Source organism: Trachemys scripta, chromosome 7 (assembly GCF_013100865.1).
Source record: "Trachemys scripta elegans isolate TJP31775 chromosome 7, CAS_Tse_1.0, whole genome shotgun sequence".
NCBI classification, from domain to species: Eukaryota; Metazoa; Chordata; order Testudines; family Emydidae; genus Trachemys; species Trachemys scripta.
The window spans coordinates 19,317,670-19,330,995 of NC_048304.1; the positions used below are offsets into that span (position 1 = coordinate 19,317,670).

A 13,326-nucleotide genomic window follows, 5' to 3' on the forward strand; every position below is an offset into this window, starting at 1 on the left:
TGTTCCTTAGTCTGGACCAGGTAGGGCTCCTGTGGTCAAATTTCCTGTTTTCCGCCAATCGGAGCTTTATAGGTGAAATAACTGGATCCCACATTGTCTACGAAAATAAATGAGCATTTGGGAAACTGGAAGCTCGTGATGAGGGCAGGCGCTGGAGAGCCATACGGAATCACTTAAAAAGTCATACAGAACTTTTCCCAATCCTTCCTTTGCATCCCAATAAACTAAGAAGTGTCTGGAATTTTATTGCAGAAGTGGGTGGGAGGAGAGAGAAAGGGAAAGAAAGAGAGAGAGGGAGCACAATTAATTGCAAAGCCAGCTTGAAAGCGAGGCCTATTAATTGTAGGGGTTGAAAGCTCCCAATGACTACTTACAGAGCAGCAGTGGCAGATGTGGAGATTATAAAACTTCCTGTTTCATAAAAAGATGATCTGTCCTTATCTGAGAGACCATAAAGCAAGGGGGCGCTCCATTAACTCTTGCTAAAGGTAAAGATCCTTGCATGAGTCTGAAGACAGCCCCAGGAAGGACATAGCCTGGTCAGTCACATAAGCAGATCCTGGAAAAAAATGCAGTTGACCACAGGATAGCCTGTTTCTTTCATTACGATTCTCATGATCTACACCTCCTCTCCTGCTCCCATTCCAGCATTGTTTTCATTTGTAGAAATATTTTACTCTCTGTGTGTATGTGTCTATGTAGGCCGTGATGATGTGCTGTCACCTACCAGGTGGGGTTGGGGAGGAGCGGAGGTCTATTTCACATAATTTAACATGTATATAACACACAAGGAAATACTGCAGTGTGAGAGGTCCAAGGGAGGCTTAGAATCATGAGACACCAGATTGGTTGCCCCAGTCACTGAAACTCGATGTCTACAGAATAGGTATCAGCAGAGCCAGCTCCCTCACACACTGTCTCATGAATGTACCTCTCATCTGACCATAGCAACCACCTCTAGAGACAAGAGGGGAGCTCAACTTCTATGGTCCACTTAGTTTCTCTGCTGAGTGCAGTGTTGCCAATCAGAGCCAATGAGGCTGGTGGTTTTTGTGATGTGGATATCTGTCTCCAGGGAACTGGACTAAGACTACTTCAGTGGTGACTTTTAAAAGCTGAGTTATGTGTCCACATAGCAAAAGCTGTCACCCCAAGTGGCACTCATAGAGGAATCTGGTTGGAAGTCTCAGCAGAGAAGCCATGGATTAAATGGGCCATAGAGAATGAATTAACTTCTCACCCATAGAAGTCAATATTTCAGGTTTAGGATGGAGGCACATTTTGTGCATTGGAAACTAATGACAGTGGAAGACTGAAAATATTAGGTACAAATACTTAGGCTCCATCAATGCACAATTAGCACTAACATGAATGCATCAAAAAGAGCATGGATCCCATTAGTGTGGGCTTCTTTGTAAGGCTGTGCTAAAGCACCCGAATCTTCCCAACCTGGGCCACCCTGTCTGACTGGTCCTGATCAGATTTTCCATAGGGTCTGAGAAGTGTGTTAAGTTATTGTGTACTGATGTGGCAGTGGAGACAAATGTGCACAGGGGATGAGAACTTAATTTCAACGTTGATTTAAGTTTAGGTTTTGAACTCAAGCACTCAGAAGTGGAAGTTTAGTGCCTGCGTTCCATAAGGCCATCAAAGCCCTTGTGCAGATGTAGCATATAACATCACTTATGTTTCAATAGTTTACAAATAAAGGTTACTCTATATCCCCTAGTGTATCTCATTAAAAAGGGTCTGGTGTCTTATGTGATTATTTGATTGCGACTCTTTTAGAGGTGCTGAAAAAACAGCCACATTTCTATTTGTTTTCAAATTTGCTATTAAAAATATACTTACACTAGGATTTATCTGCTAAATCTAGCTCAGGGTGAATGTTTGCACCTGATATGAAGACTCTGCTCCACTCTATCCTGACAGTGACATATCGAATAAGCAGGAGGAACCTTTTAAATCATGAAGTATTCCAGTGACGGTTCTGTTGACACTGCACATGAGGAGACCAAGGATCAAGTAAGCACAACCCCATTGATAAAATTAAAGCCCTATCAGTTAATATCGAGAAGTGTAAGTGGCTTGCCCAAGATTACACAAGTCATGGTAGAGCTCAGAATAGAACCCAAATCTGCGTTCTCCTAATCCAAGGCTTTAGCCAAAAGACCAAAGAGTATCAGGAGTCACTCTTCCAGCAGGTTCAAACAAGCTGAATTCTGCTTTAGTCTGAACAATCTGGCTTGCAACACACAGATTCAGTATCCCAATGGTCCGGGTGAACCCATGCTGTGAATGTATTTCTTCACACGCTACTGTGCAAACCCAAGTTATTATTAAAAACAACATTCCACTTTTTAAAAAAAAAAGATATATTAAAAACATACACTGTCTGCCCAAATAAGCTCATTCATCAGATGAAAAAAAATGCAGCTGTTTTAACACTCCATGGGAAGGTGATTCTGCTGGGTGAGTTAATAGAAATGGCAGCAAGTTTTTTCCACTCAGAGACAATTTCCTGGCCTCCTGCCGCACTGTATGTCGTGTTGTTGAATGTGCTGAGAAAGGAAGCAAGGGCTCAATAAAAAGAAACCGCTACGGTCATATATCTCATTCAACGATGCACTGCTTCTTCCATCCAGCCCTGAACAAGGATGAGTAAATCAGTTTGGAGAAGCTAAGAATCTTTTCCCACTAGATCTAGTAGACATGTTCTAGTAGCCTTCCAACATGTCAAACTTTTAGTGATTGAAAAGTTATCTTTTTTTTTCATTCCCTTTCCATTGGAAGTACAAACCTCCATGAAACCTGGTAACCTCCAGGTACAAACACCCACAAATGCTGAGGCTGTTCTAATGTGGATCCAAATTTTACTTTGGGCCCCATCTCCAATAATTGTGAAGGCCAGCCCTTCAGCTCATATAAATCACGGTAGCTCCATTGACTTCAGTGTGCTATCTGGATTTACCCCAGCTGAGGGCTATGTAGTTGTGATTTTAGTGCTGATGAAAGGTGCTAGGTTAACAGTACCGGGGTCTGAAGTGCTCTCTCTATCTGCAGAACAGGCACAGCACGGACAGAGACAGAACTGGGGGAAAAAGCTATTCTGAGCAAAAGGACAACACTGGCACAAGAAGAAATGGGTATAAAGTAGCCATGAATAAATTTAGGCTGGAGATTAGTTGAAGGTTTCTAAACTTCTGAGGAATGAGGTTCTGGAACAGCCTCCCAATAGGAGCAGTGGGGGCAAACAACCTAACTAGTTTTAAGATGCAGCTTGATAAGCTTATGAACAGAATTATATGATGGGGTTGCCTCTGATAGCGGAGGACTGAATTTAATGATCCAGGAAGTCCTTTCCAGTCCTATGTCCTAATGTAATCCTCCACCTTACCTGGAAGAACTGACTATGGGTAAGAGTGAATATGGTCCATTCATTCTTTGGCTTCTCTTTTTGCAACAGACAATTAGTGCCAGGTGTGGTGAACATGCTAGTTCACTGGGAACCAGAATGGGACTCGTTTAATTTAAACCACCAAACAGTGCTCAGAAGCTGTATCTACACTGGGAACATTTGGATCTGTAATTCTCCACTGGTGGACGAACAGTAGAAGCTGTAGTGTAGACGGGGGCAGGTGTTTTTACCACTGTGTCACTACAGCTGGTAAAAAAGGAGGACCAAAAATCATGAACATTTCCACCTATATTTTTGAATTTTGAAACGTTTTGACCAACTCTGTGGCTGGCCCCGAGCAGGATGCAAGTCTCATGAAAATGTTCATAAAGAATTTCATTGCATTTTTCCATCAACATTTCAAAAATTGTCCAGTTCTAGTTGTCAAGTCTGTGCCACATCTATATCACTCCACCACTGATGCTTCCATCATTGTTATCCCATTACAGGCCTAAGTTTTCCTTGTTTAACATGCCCAGCTGGTTACAATTTCAGACACTAAAGACCCCAGATGGATTGAAATTGTTCATACAGAGGTGGAAGACTTTCATATTCTTTTTTCCCATCCTTCGTAGCAACCAATCTCCCTTCTAGGCGCCTCTCTTAATTGAAATGAATCTACTAATCATTTTGAAGCTCCTCAGTCATTGCAATTAATTCAGGGTTTAGAAAAGAGAAGCTTAGCAGCTGTAGCAAGATTATCCCAAATCTGCTTAACTAACTGATTAGAATGTTCCGGAGTTGCCGCCCATTCCAAATGAACATCCACAGAACAAATAACTCCCCATTTTATACCATAAAGGAATGAAAAAAAACGAGCACCTCTTTTCCACTCAATCTCAGCAAATGTAATTAATCATTAATTGCCCAGACTTGTGATTATAATTAACTCTGAGAAATTATTGAATTCCAATTGCCCAGATCGCCAGCCTTACAATGATTAGTACCAAGCTTGAAATACAATAGTAATAGCTATAAACATCCATTTCCAAAAAATGATGCCATTGCTGAAAGTGCTGAGTTCCTGGGAAGCCATTAATCAAAGGTAAAGTGCGTGTGCAGTCCAACTCCAATCCATTATGGCACCTGAAGGTCTCCAAATTCATCATCTGAACAACCCAGCCAAACACAGAAGGTACCAAACATTGAGTCCATATAATTTCCTGCTGGATCAAAATTTCCTTAAAATAGAGGCATGAACCAAAACCAATCCATTTCAGGCTCTGCTCATAGCAACCGATCCCCAAAAGGACTCAATCTTGCACTCTGATACGTGGGCGCACAGTACTACACTACATTGTAAAATCTGCTCTAGTGTCAACCCCCAGCGTTGCTCAGATACTACACAGCTGGAAGCCCTAGAAAACTAAGTTGTATAGATTTGGAAGTTGAGGAAAAGGTGGCACAAAGATGTTCACAACTATCATTAAAGCAAAGAAAATGTTTTGCTTTTTCATTTGTGCACACAGCTACTTTTCAAGATATATTTGCCTAGGGAAAGCACCCAACAGCATCTCTGAGCCTCAATCACCACTGGAAACTTACACTTTGTATAACTGAGATCTTGCGAAAGTCATGGAGCACAGAGAGACTAAAGCTATGTCTACATAGCAATGAAACACCTGCAGCTGGCCTGTGTCAGCTGACATGGGCTCACAGGGCTCGGGTTGCGGGGCTGTAAAATTGCTATGTAGACAGTTGGGCTCAGGGTGGAGCCTGGGCTTTGGGACCCTGCCCACTTGCTGAGTCCCAGAGCTTGGACTCCAGCCCGAGCCCAAACATCTACACTACAATTTTACACCCCACAGCCTAAGCCCGGCGAGCCCAAGTCAGCTGACACAGGCCAGCCGCAGGTGTTTAATCGCTGTGTAGACATAGACAGTGAGATGAATGTTCATAGTAAGCTGGTATCTCAGTAGGTGGCACTCTTCTCTCTGAGTAAGCATTGATGTGAATACCGGCTCTAGTTAAAATTCTGATCCAGAGCCAGAAGTGTGTTTGGATTTCAAACACCCCAACGATCTGGGGTGTTCAGATCTGGTGTTCAGGTTTGACTCCCCTCTTTACTTTGAACCAATACCCAACACAATGTTAAGGGACACTCTGCAAGGGGTGGCATGTGGCAGATGAGGCTTGAAAATGAGGTCCTGACCACCTGTGGCCATTACAGATTCCATGGCTCTTTCCATCAGAATAGTTAATCCTCATGTGCTGGCTATGTTCCTACTCAAGTAATTCTATTCTGCCTCCCTAAATTCCCCTTGCATTTTCAAAGGGATATTCTATTCTCCTTCACAACCTGTCAGACCATTGTGTAGTGTTTCTGTGCCCTGTGAACAAATGCTACGTGTTCCACCCTAAAGGAAGCTGCATTTCAGTGGCAGGAGAGGTGTTCTCTGTGTTCTTTACCTCGCCAACAAATCTGTTGTGAAGCTTAAGCAGTTGGAGCCTGTTTCTTACATCCTTACTCACACTGAGTAACACTTTACACCTTGAGTAGTCCCATTGACTTCAGTGGGATGATTTGGGAGAAAAGGTATAACTCAGGAAGAGGAAGAGTATCAAAAGTTGACTCTCTTTATATACAAAGCCTTCTGAGCTCTGCAGATGAAAAGGCGGTCTAGATATGCAATGCATTATTAGTGTTAGTAGTAGGAGCTGTGATTCTGATACCTTCTAGAGGCCCGATCTTTATCCTGGCCACATGGCTTTTTTATGCCCAATATAGTGAAACCATTAAAGATCGGAAGAATTTTTTTCTTTGCCGTCCTAGCCTGACAGAGTGCCACTCCCCCACCCCTTTTGCCCACTTGATCCTTCCTAAATAGATTATAACTATAAGCAATCAGTTGATGCATCATCCTATTATTATTATTTATTTCTTCTGGCAGAGCCCACAATGGTCAAGGTACTATTCAGTCATAATGGAAGTTGTGATCCTTGCCATGATGAGTGTAACTGAAGGTAGAATTTGGCCTGTGGAATCTTATTACTGGTGGTAATGCACAAACCAGGAAAAAACAACAACTTGACTTTCAGATCGCAGAATGTGTTTGTGGTGCTGGCAATGAGGAAAAACACATCTTCTTACTTATCAACAGAGCATATCTGATGTGGAGAAAATTTGAGAGAAAATAAACGTGGCCACAATGCCACTTTTCAGAGTCACTTTTCGGAGTCGAACAGCACTTTAAGTAATGACACATCTTGGCTTAAAATCCTCCCTCAGTTGGGGTAAATCAGTGTAACCCCATTTACTTCAAGGGAGCTACATGAATCAGATCACACCAGATCTTTAGCTGGTGTAAACTGACACAGTTTTAGTAATATCTATTAAAATGAAGCTATGCTGATTTATACTACCTGAAGATCTGACCCTGTAAGCCCTAATGGCCAGGTCAATATCTCTTCCCTCCTCCTATATTCCTAGTTGACGTGTAGATTCAGTGAGTTGACTAGAAACACTTTAAGGGAAGAAAGCCCAGTAGAATTTCACCTAGAGCATTTCAACAAGTCTCAAGGACTATTTTGGTTTAGGATGAGATTTGTGAGCTTTGAAATAAAGAAGGAAATTTAAAAAAAATAACAATAACAGAGAAACTGGGGGGGTGGGAATGAACTGACCGGATATGTTAATGAAAAATCTCTGCTGTTTTTCAGGACTCTGTTCCCAGGTGGAGACATTAATATTTCAGCTGGAGAAATCATGTCTGTAACACAGAGTGTTGATCCTGATCCCAGCAAAACTCCTGTCCAGTTCTCAGACTTCTACACTTTTCAGTCAATAAAGACCTACATATTAATGGAAATTGCCTTGTGTGTCTATGTAGAGTTTTCATTGTCTAAAAAACCAAACTGATAATCTATATGATATATACCAATACTGGGAGGCCAGTAGTGTCAGCCCATTGGGGAGGTATGAGGGATGGTGGGGGAGTATAATTATAGGGGAGCCCTAATCTTTGTACAATCAAAGTCTTCATTGAACATAACAATTTGCATAAAATGGAGCAGATTTCTAGAGCCACCCTCTCCTCTAATATGGTGGACTGGCCCATAGAGACTACATGTCCCAGGATGCAACACTCCAGTCTTCTTTGACTGTCCCAGCATTATATGCTAGGGGGACCTGTAGTCTTTGATTTCTGCACCTCCATATTAAAGCTGAACGCAGCCAAGGGCTGCCTTTTAATATTTTGTGAGCCATGTTTGCCTTGCATGTTGCTCTTTGGGGCCTCCTCATTATCACCTTCAACCTCTCTCCTGGTCTTGAAAGGGGAAGTGGCACCTCTAATTAAAAAGTGGCACCTCTACGGTGGCAGAGTGAATGGCCCACGCACTACACTGAACAGTGATCTTCCCAAATTTCTCATTACTGAGCCCAGCAGAAACAATGCCAGATGAACGGCAGGAAATTCTAACTATCGCAGCAGACACAATTAGTCTCTTATCCTGCTATTGCTGGGTACAATCTAGGTCAGGGACCCTGACCTCAGCGTGCACACACATACACACACAAACAAATCCAAAACACTGCAAATGAGTTTAAGAACTGGCAAACTGTAGTGTGCACGTTTTGAATACTGTATCAATAGGGCTTGTTACAAGGAACTTGACCCGACGCCAAGTGTGATTTTTCTTTTCCTTTTAAGAGATGTACAAAATGGTCTGACAGCCATTTTGGCTCAGGGTTCCCACTGTAAAATCCTTCTAGCCCATGCAAAGTTATTTTCCCACTGCAGATGAAGAGAACAATGAATAAATAAAGAAGGAAAATAAGTTCAGCCTAATGAAATTGAGGATGGGCTATTGTTCTCTGACACAATTTGTCTTTAGGCTTTTGTCAAGCATTTCAGACAGTGTAACAGCCAAACAAGCTCTTCCTTTAGCCGGGCTTCCCCATTCACTAAAGCATTTCATTAGGAAAATAATCACTTGATTGGTCCAACCAAACTTTGAACAGTATCCAAGGAATCCACAGCAGAAACAAAAATATGCCTCAGCCAATCACTCACCAGGTGATCTCTTCCAACCTTTTCCATTTAAGTAGTGACTAAGATATCATTGGTCTATCAAGGCTTTAGGGCCAAAAATGTTACTTTTCTGTAAAAGTTGGTCCCAACATAGAAGTGTGCTGAGAGTAGAGAGAAGATTGCATGCTATGTTATCTAGCATGCCTGTCTAGGTCTTTACATGATGTCCATCTAAATAGTACTGAACAGATATAGTGCACTGCATACTATATTTGATAATGTATAGTCACAGCTCTGTTTGTATCAAGGAATTAAATCAGGAGCTGCTTATTTTCTTGTGCATGAAAGAATGTTGGTGAGATAGTGCTACCTCAGAGGAGTTCTGGAAATTAAACTCAATCAGCAAGACAAACTTTGAAGGTAAGCCATATTTAGACCTTGAAAACTCAGGTTTGCTACATTTTCAAGTAAACAGCTAGAGCATATTGATATATTTTTGCGCTCAGTTGTTTCCTCAGTGTTACTTCTCTATTAGTAGCCTTGGAGAAGCTATGGAGTCCAGCCCAAGTCTGGGTTCCCAGTTTGTGCAGAGCCTGGCATATTTTGCATCTATTAGTACACTGCCCTTTGTGCAATCTGCTCTATTCTGTGCAACTCTTTGCTACCCAGGGAGAAATATTTTGTGTAAGATGGAGGGATGCCTTTAGCAAACCTTGGCCACATGTTAAAATGAGAGGTGAGGCCAAACTGCAACAGAAGACCCAAACCACCTTGAATGTTGATGAAACTCATATTTGTATCTTAATATGAGTGTAGAAGTTCTGGTCCATCTTTAGGAAAAGAACCTGAACCAGAATAGAAGATCAGATCTCCTTAAACTTTGGGGAATTTAGGGTGTCAGTTTTTCAGTGCAGACCAATCTCTTGGGATAATTTCATTCACTCCTTGACTTGACAACATAAGTGATAATCATTTCAACGGGAATTGTGCACACACATTGGAGCGAAGAATGGATTGAGGCTAATTATGGCCTAAATTTTAAAAAATGAAAAATGCAGGAGAAGCAACCCTGGAATGAGTGAGGAAGCCAAATCAGATGCTGGGAAAGACAGCCCCATTACCAAGAGTTTGGGGGAATCTTTGGAATGCAAGGTCCAGACTGCCTGATTTGTTCACCTGGTCTGAGTCCTGTAAAGAACATACCCCAGAGAACTGCATTACCTTAGAGTAGGGCAAATAACATCTAACCCTCCAGATTATTATCACAACTACCATGCCAACTGATACAGAGTTTCTGAGTTAACACAATGTTTCCACTCTTTCGGCTCAATAGCAGAGTGGGTGTATGGAAATGTCATCATTTTGGCAATCAATCAAACTATTAAAGTCTCTGCTGAAAGGCCAAACAGATTCTGTTATGCTGAACAAATAGCTGCTCCGGACGAGGCTGCAAATGAGATGGAAAATGCAGCTCCTGCTGCAGTCTTAAGAAAAGAATTCCTCGCCCCCCCCCCAAAACCAGTCAGGGTGTGGTTTAGTTTTCAGTCTTCATTATTGAGATGTGGATTTGTAAAAGAAGACGAGACATTAAAAATAGCACTTTCAAAAGGTTTTGTTGAGAGAGAGGATAATAAAACAAAAATAATAGTTTGTTCAAGCTCAGTTTTCCTCAGGGGCACCCTCAATGCCACTTTTGTTGTGGATAAGGAGCGACTGCTTTTCTTGGGACATTTGTGTGAGTCTGGGGGTGCACAATGGGGTATTTGTGCCAGCTTCAGTTATGCAATGTGTTACTTACACCAACCTGGGGTGCAAAGAGGAGTAATATTTTGTATTTGTAGTGGCATCGCCAATACTACGCAAATGCACAGAGCGACCTCTTTATTAACTATTCTTATTTATTTGTATTACAATAGCATCTCAAACTCCAATCTGGGATCAAGGACCCATGGGTCTGAGGACAGCACACACATGCAATAAAAAAGACAGTCCAATCTCCAAAGAGCTTACTATTTCAGCATACGAGGAGAGGCAATAATTGGATACAACAAATGAATGGCAGTGGGAGAAGACCCGGTAATAATGACATGATCATGTTTAGTATAACAAGCAGCAGTCACAGCATATCAACTGCCTGGCTATTTTTGAGTGCCACTGTACTGCATAGCCAGCAAGGGTGCCAGTTGCGATGAAGTTTGCTTGTGATGTAGGCACCTGTGCACTAAGGATGTGAATGAGACCACCAAACTCATTTCACAAGGATTTCCATCCCTGCTAACCTGAGTGGATTTGAACCAGTGACCAAGAGGTGAAAGAATCTCCCCTCTCCAGTTTTCTGATGAATTCATCCTCCTCATGATGTTATTTCCAAGGAACCATTTACGCCTTGTCTCTTCACAACAAGTGGGATTGTTAACGAATAGAAACAATCAAGATTAATCTGAAAAAAACCAAACTTGCTGATCATTTCTATGGACAACAGTCCTCCAGAGTCTGTGTGCTCTTTCAGCAACTGTGTATTTTTGGGAAGATGGAGGGCCATATTTCCAGCACGGAAACATGACCTAACTAAAGTTGTGCAGGCGGAACTTTGTCTTAAAAATGGCGTCTGACTGGGACGAAGAACCTGGAAGTGTAGACACTGTGACTGGTTAGGAGAGGAGTGCACAGCCAATATTCATTGTGGTATTTTCTAACTTTTGAGTGCCTGGCTTTGCAACCTTAACGTTCTCTCAACATGAGTAACATTGGTTTTGTGTGTGTAATAATATTAAAATGAAATACGGCGAACAAAATAAACCCACTTGAAGCAGAAGCTTCTGAACACCTCACAGATGAACCCCAGCTGCAAGGTTCAAGACCAAAGTTTGAGGTTGTTTGGCTCCTGACATTTGGCTCATCAAGGAAATGGAAAGGGTGCAGGGAGAAAGAGCTGTGAAATATGGATCTGGAGTCCTTCAGAGTTTGAGGTGTTCAAATGCAAGGGACTGGCATGGCTCCAACTCTCCTTTTACATTTAAAATTCTTCCTTTATTTCCCTAAATTTTAAAAAATTAATATAATAAAGCGCAAAGGGAAACAACTATGCTGCTTCCTCCAGGAGTGAATGAAGGAATGTCAAGGAAGAGAATGAAATCCCTAGCTGAAGATAATTTACGGGGGAGGGATAGCTCAGTGGTTTGAGCATTGGCCTGTTAAACCTAGGGCTGTGAGTTCAATCCTTGAGGGGGCCACTTAGGAATCTGGGGCAAAATCAGTACTTGGTCCTGCTAGTGAAGGTAGGGGGCTGGACTTGATGACCTTTCAAAGTCCGTTCTAGGAGATAGGATATCTCCATAAATTTAAACTTAGTGAAACATTGAGTTACAGACCCAAACACTTACACCAAAAGCAAAACACCAACTGTTCCGCATGAAATTGATGACTAACAAGAACACAGAAAATCACCCAGCATAGTATCACAGGTATCCTTTCCCTGCTCTAATGAGGCTAACTGGCTGATCTAAGCCATATGTTTTAATCATCATGAAAACTGGGCTGATTTCCCTCCTGTCTTAAAACAGCATTTCAATATTGGCTAACAAACCTACAGCTAATGCTACCCAGTTTCTGCAATACACATTGGCTGTGTGGAAACTATACTACTTCCCCCAAGGGATAGCAGTGAGTGGTTTACATTTTGGGGTCAGACCAGGAAAGCCCTCTTTGTTTTCATTCACTTGTACATTCAAGCCAACTTTGTGGTGCTAAGTAGATAAAATTAGTGTCAAAGCTGAGTTTTCCCGTAACTAGCCTACGAGCTGTAATTTTTATGGGAGTTCTTTCTATTATGGATTACCAGCAGTTTAGGATTCTTTCCAGCTGGAACGGAGCAGTACGCACTCTCTCACATGAATGTTTCTAAGCTAAAACCTTCTAAGCACAGGCATAAAACAAAAGCCCCATCTCCTGGATATAGCTGTCAGCTTGGAAGTGAGAGCAAAAAGACATTTCCTGTTCTTTCTAAATGGTTTTCCCAGGCAGTAAATGCTCTTATAACTTGCACACCACCCCAGAATCAAACACCCTGTAAGATTTGGTGCTATCTAGCTTTCAGTTGAAGTGAACTTTAGCATGACTCCAGCCAGTGGGAAGCTCCCCTTTGGCTTACCTCACAGAATTGTTCCCTCCAGATCATGAAGCTCCTCATGCAAGTCCCAGCTGCAGTAGCACGGAGGCTACACACCCACTAGCCATGTCTAGGTAAGGAATTCTATAAAAAAAATGTGCTACCACCAGTTTGGCTGAACTGGGGTTAATACTGCTGCGAGCCCCTGTGTAGACAAAATTGGCAGCAGGTGCTGTTTTTACCAACTTGTCCAAGGGATGAGAGACTCTACTAACTGGTGTAGTCTCTTTTAATGACTGGCTACCAGTTGGCAGGCTCAGCAATCTCCAGTTGGTTTTCTAAAAAGCAATTGTCTGCAAGGTGTTCATCATACTGGACCAAACTTGGGCAGGCTTTTCAGCTTTGGCAACTGGCCCGAGAGAGGCACAAGGAGGAGGCAGAAATGCCCTGTTGACTTCCTAGTTTCCTTATTTTGTTCTTTGTGAAAGACGCTCCCCACTGTTAAGGATTGGGGAATTTTCCAAGGACGCCCCAGTGCTATCTTTTGCATTGTCACAGAGTTTATTCCTCAGCAGAGGCGGCTGGTAAACTCTTTTCATTTGCTATCGTCTCCTGCCTCCCAAACACAGCCATGCAAGACTTTGGAATGAGATCTAATAAGCTGTGGCACAGTCTCTAGGGCAGCAATGTGGATTGGGACACTTAGAACCAGTATGGACAAAACATTAGAGGACCTAGGAAACAGGCCTGCATGGGCCAGGAGATGAACAGGATGATTTATTAGGTCT

At 42.2% G+C, this 13,326-nt stretch overlaps 1 protein-coding gene and 1 long non-coding RNA gene across 6 annotated transcripts in view; one reads left to right on the forward strand and one right to left on the reverse strand.

The window, feature by feature from the left end:
* Window positions 1-13,326, reverse strand: part of FGD5 (FYVE, RhoGEF and PH domain containing 5) — a 149,713-nt gene that overhangs the window by 55,910 nt on the left and 80,477 nt on the right. The gene's annotated exons all lie outside the window — the stretch shown is intronic.
* On the forward strand, window positions 1,937-7,266 carry LOC117879791. The gene is made up of 2 exons (XR_004646388.1): window positions 1,937-2,025; window positions 7,118-7,266. It is a non-coding gene; the product is annotated as an uncharacterized LOC117879791 (long non-coding RNA).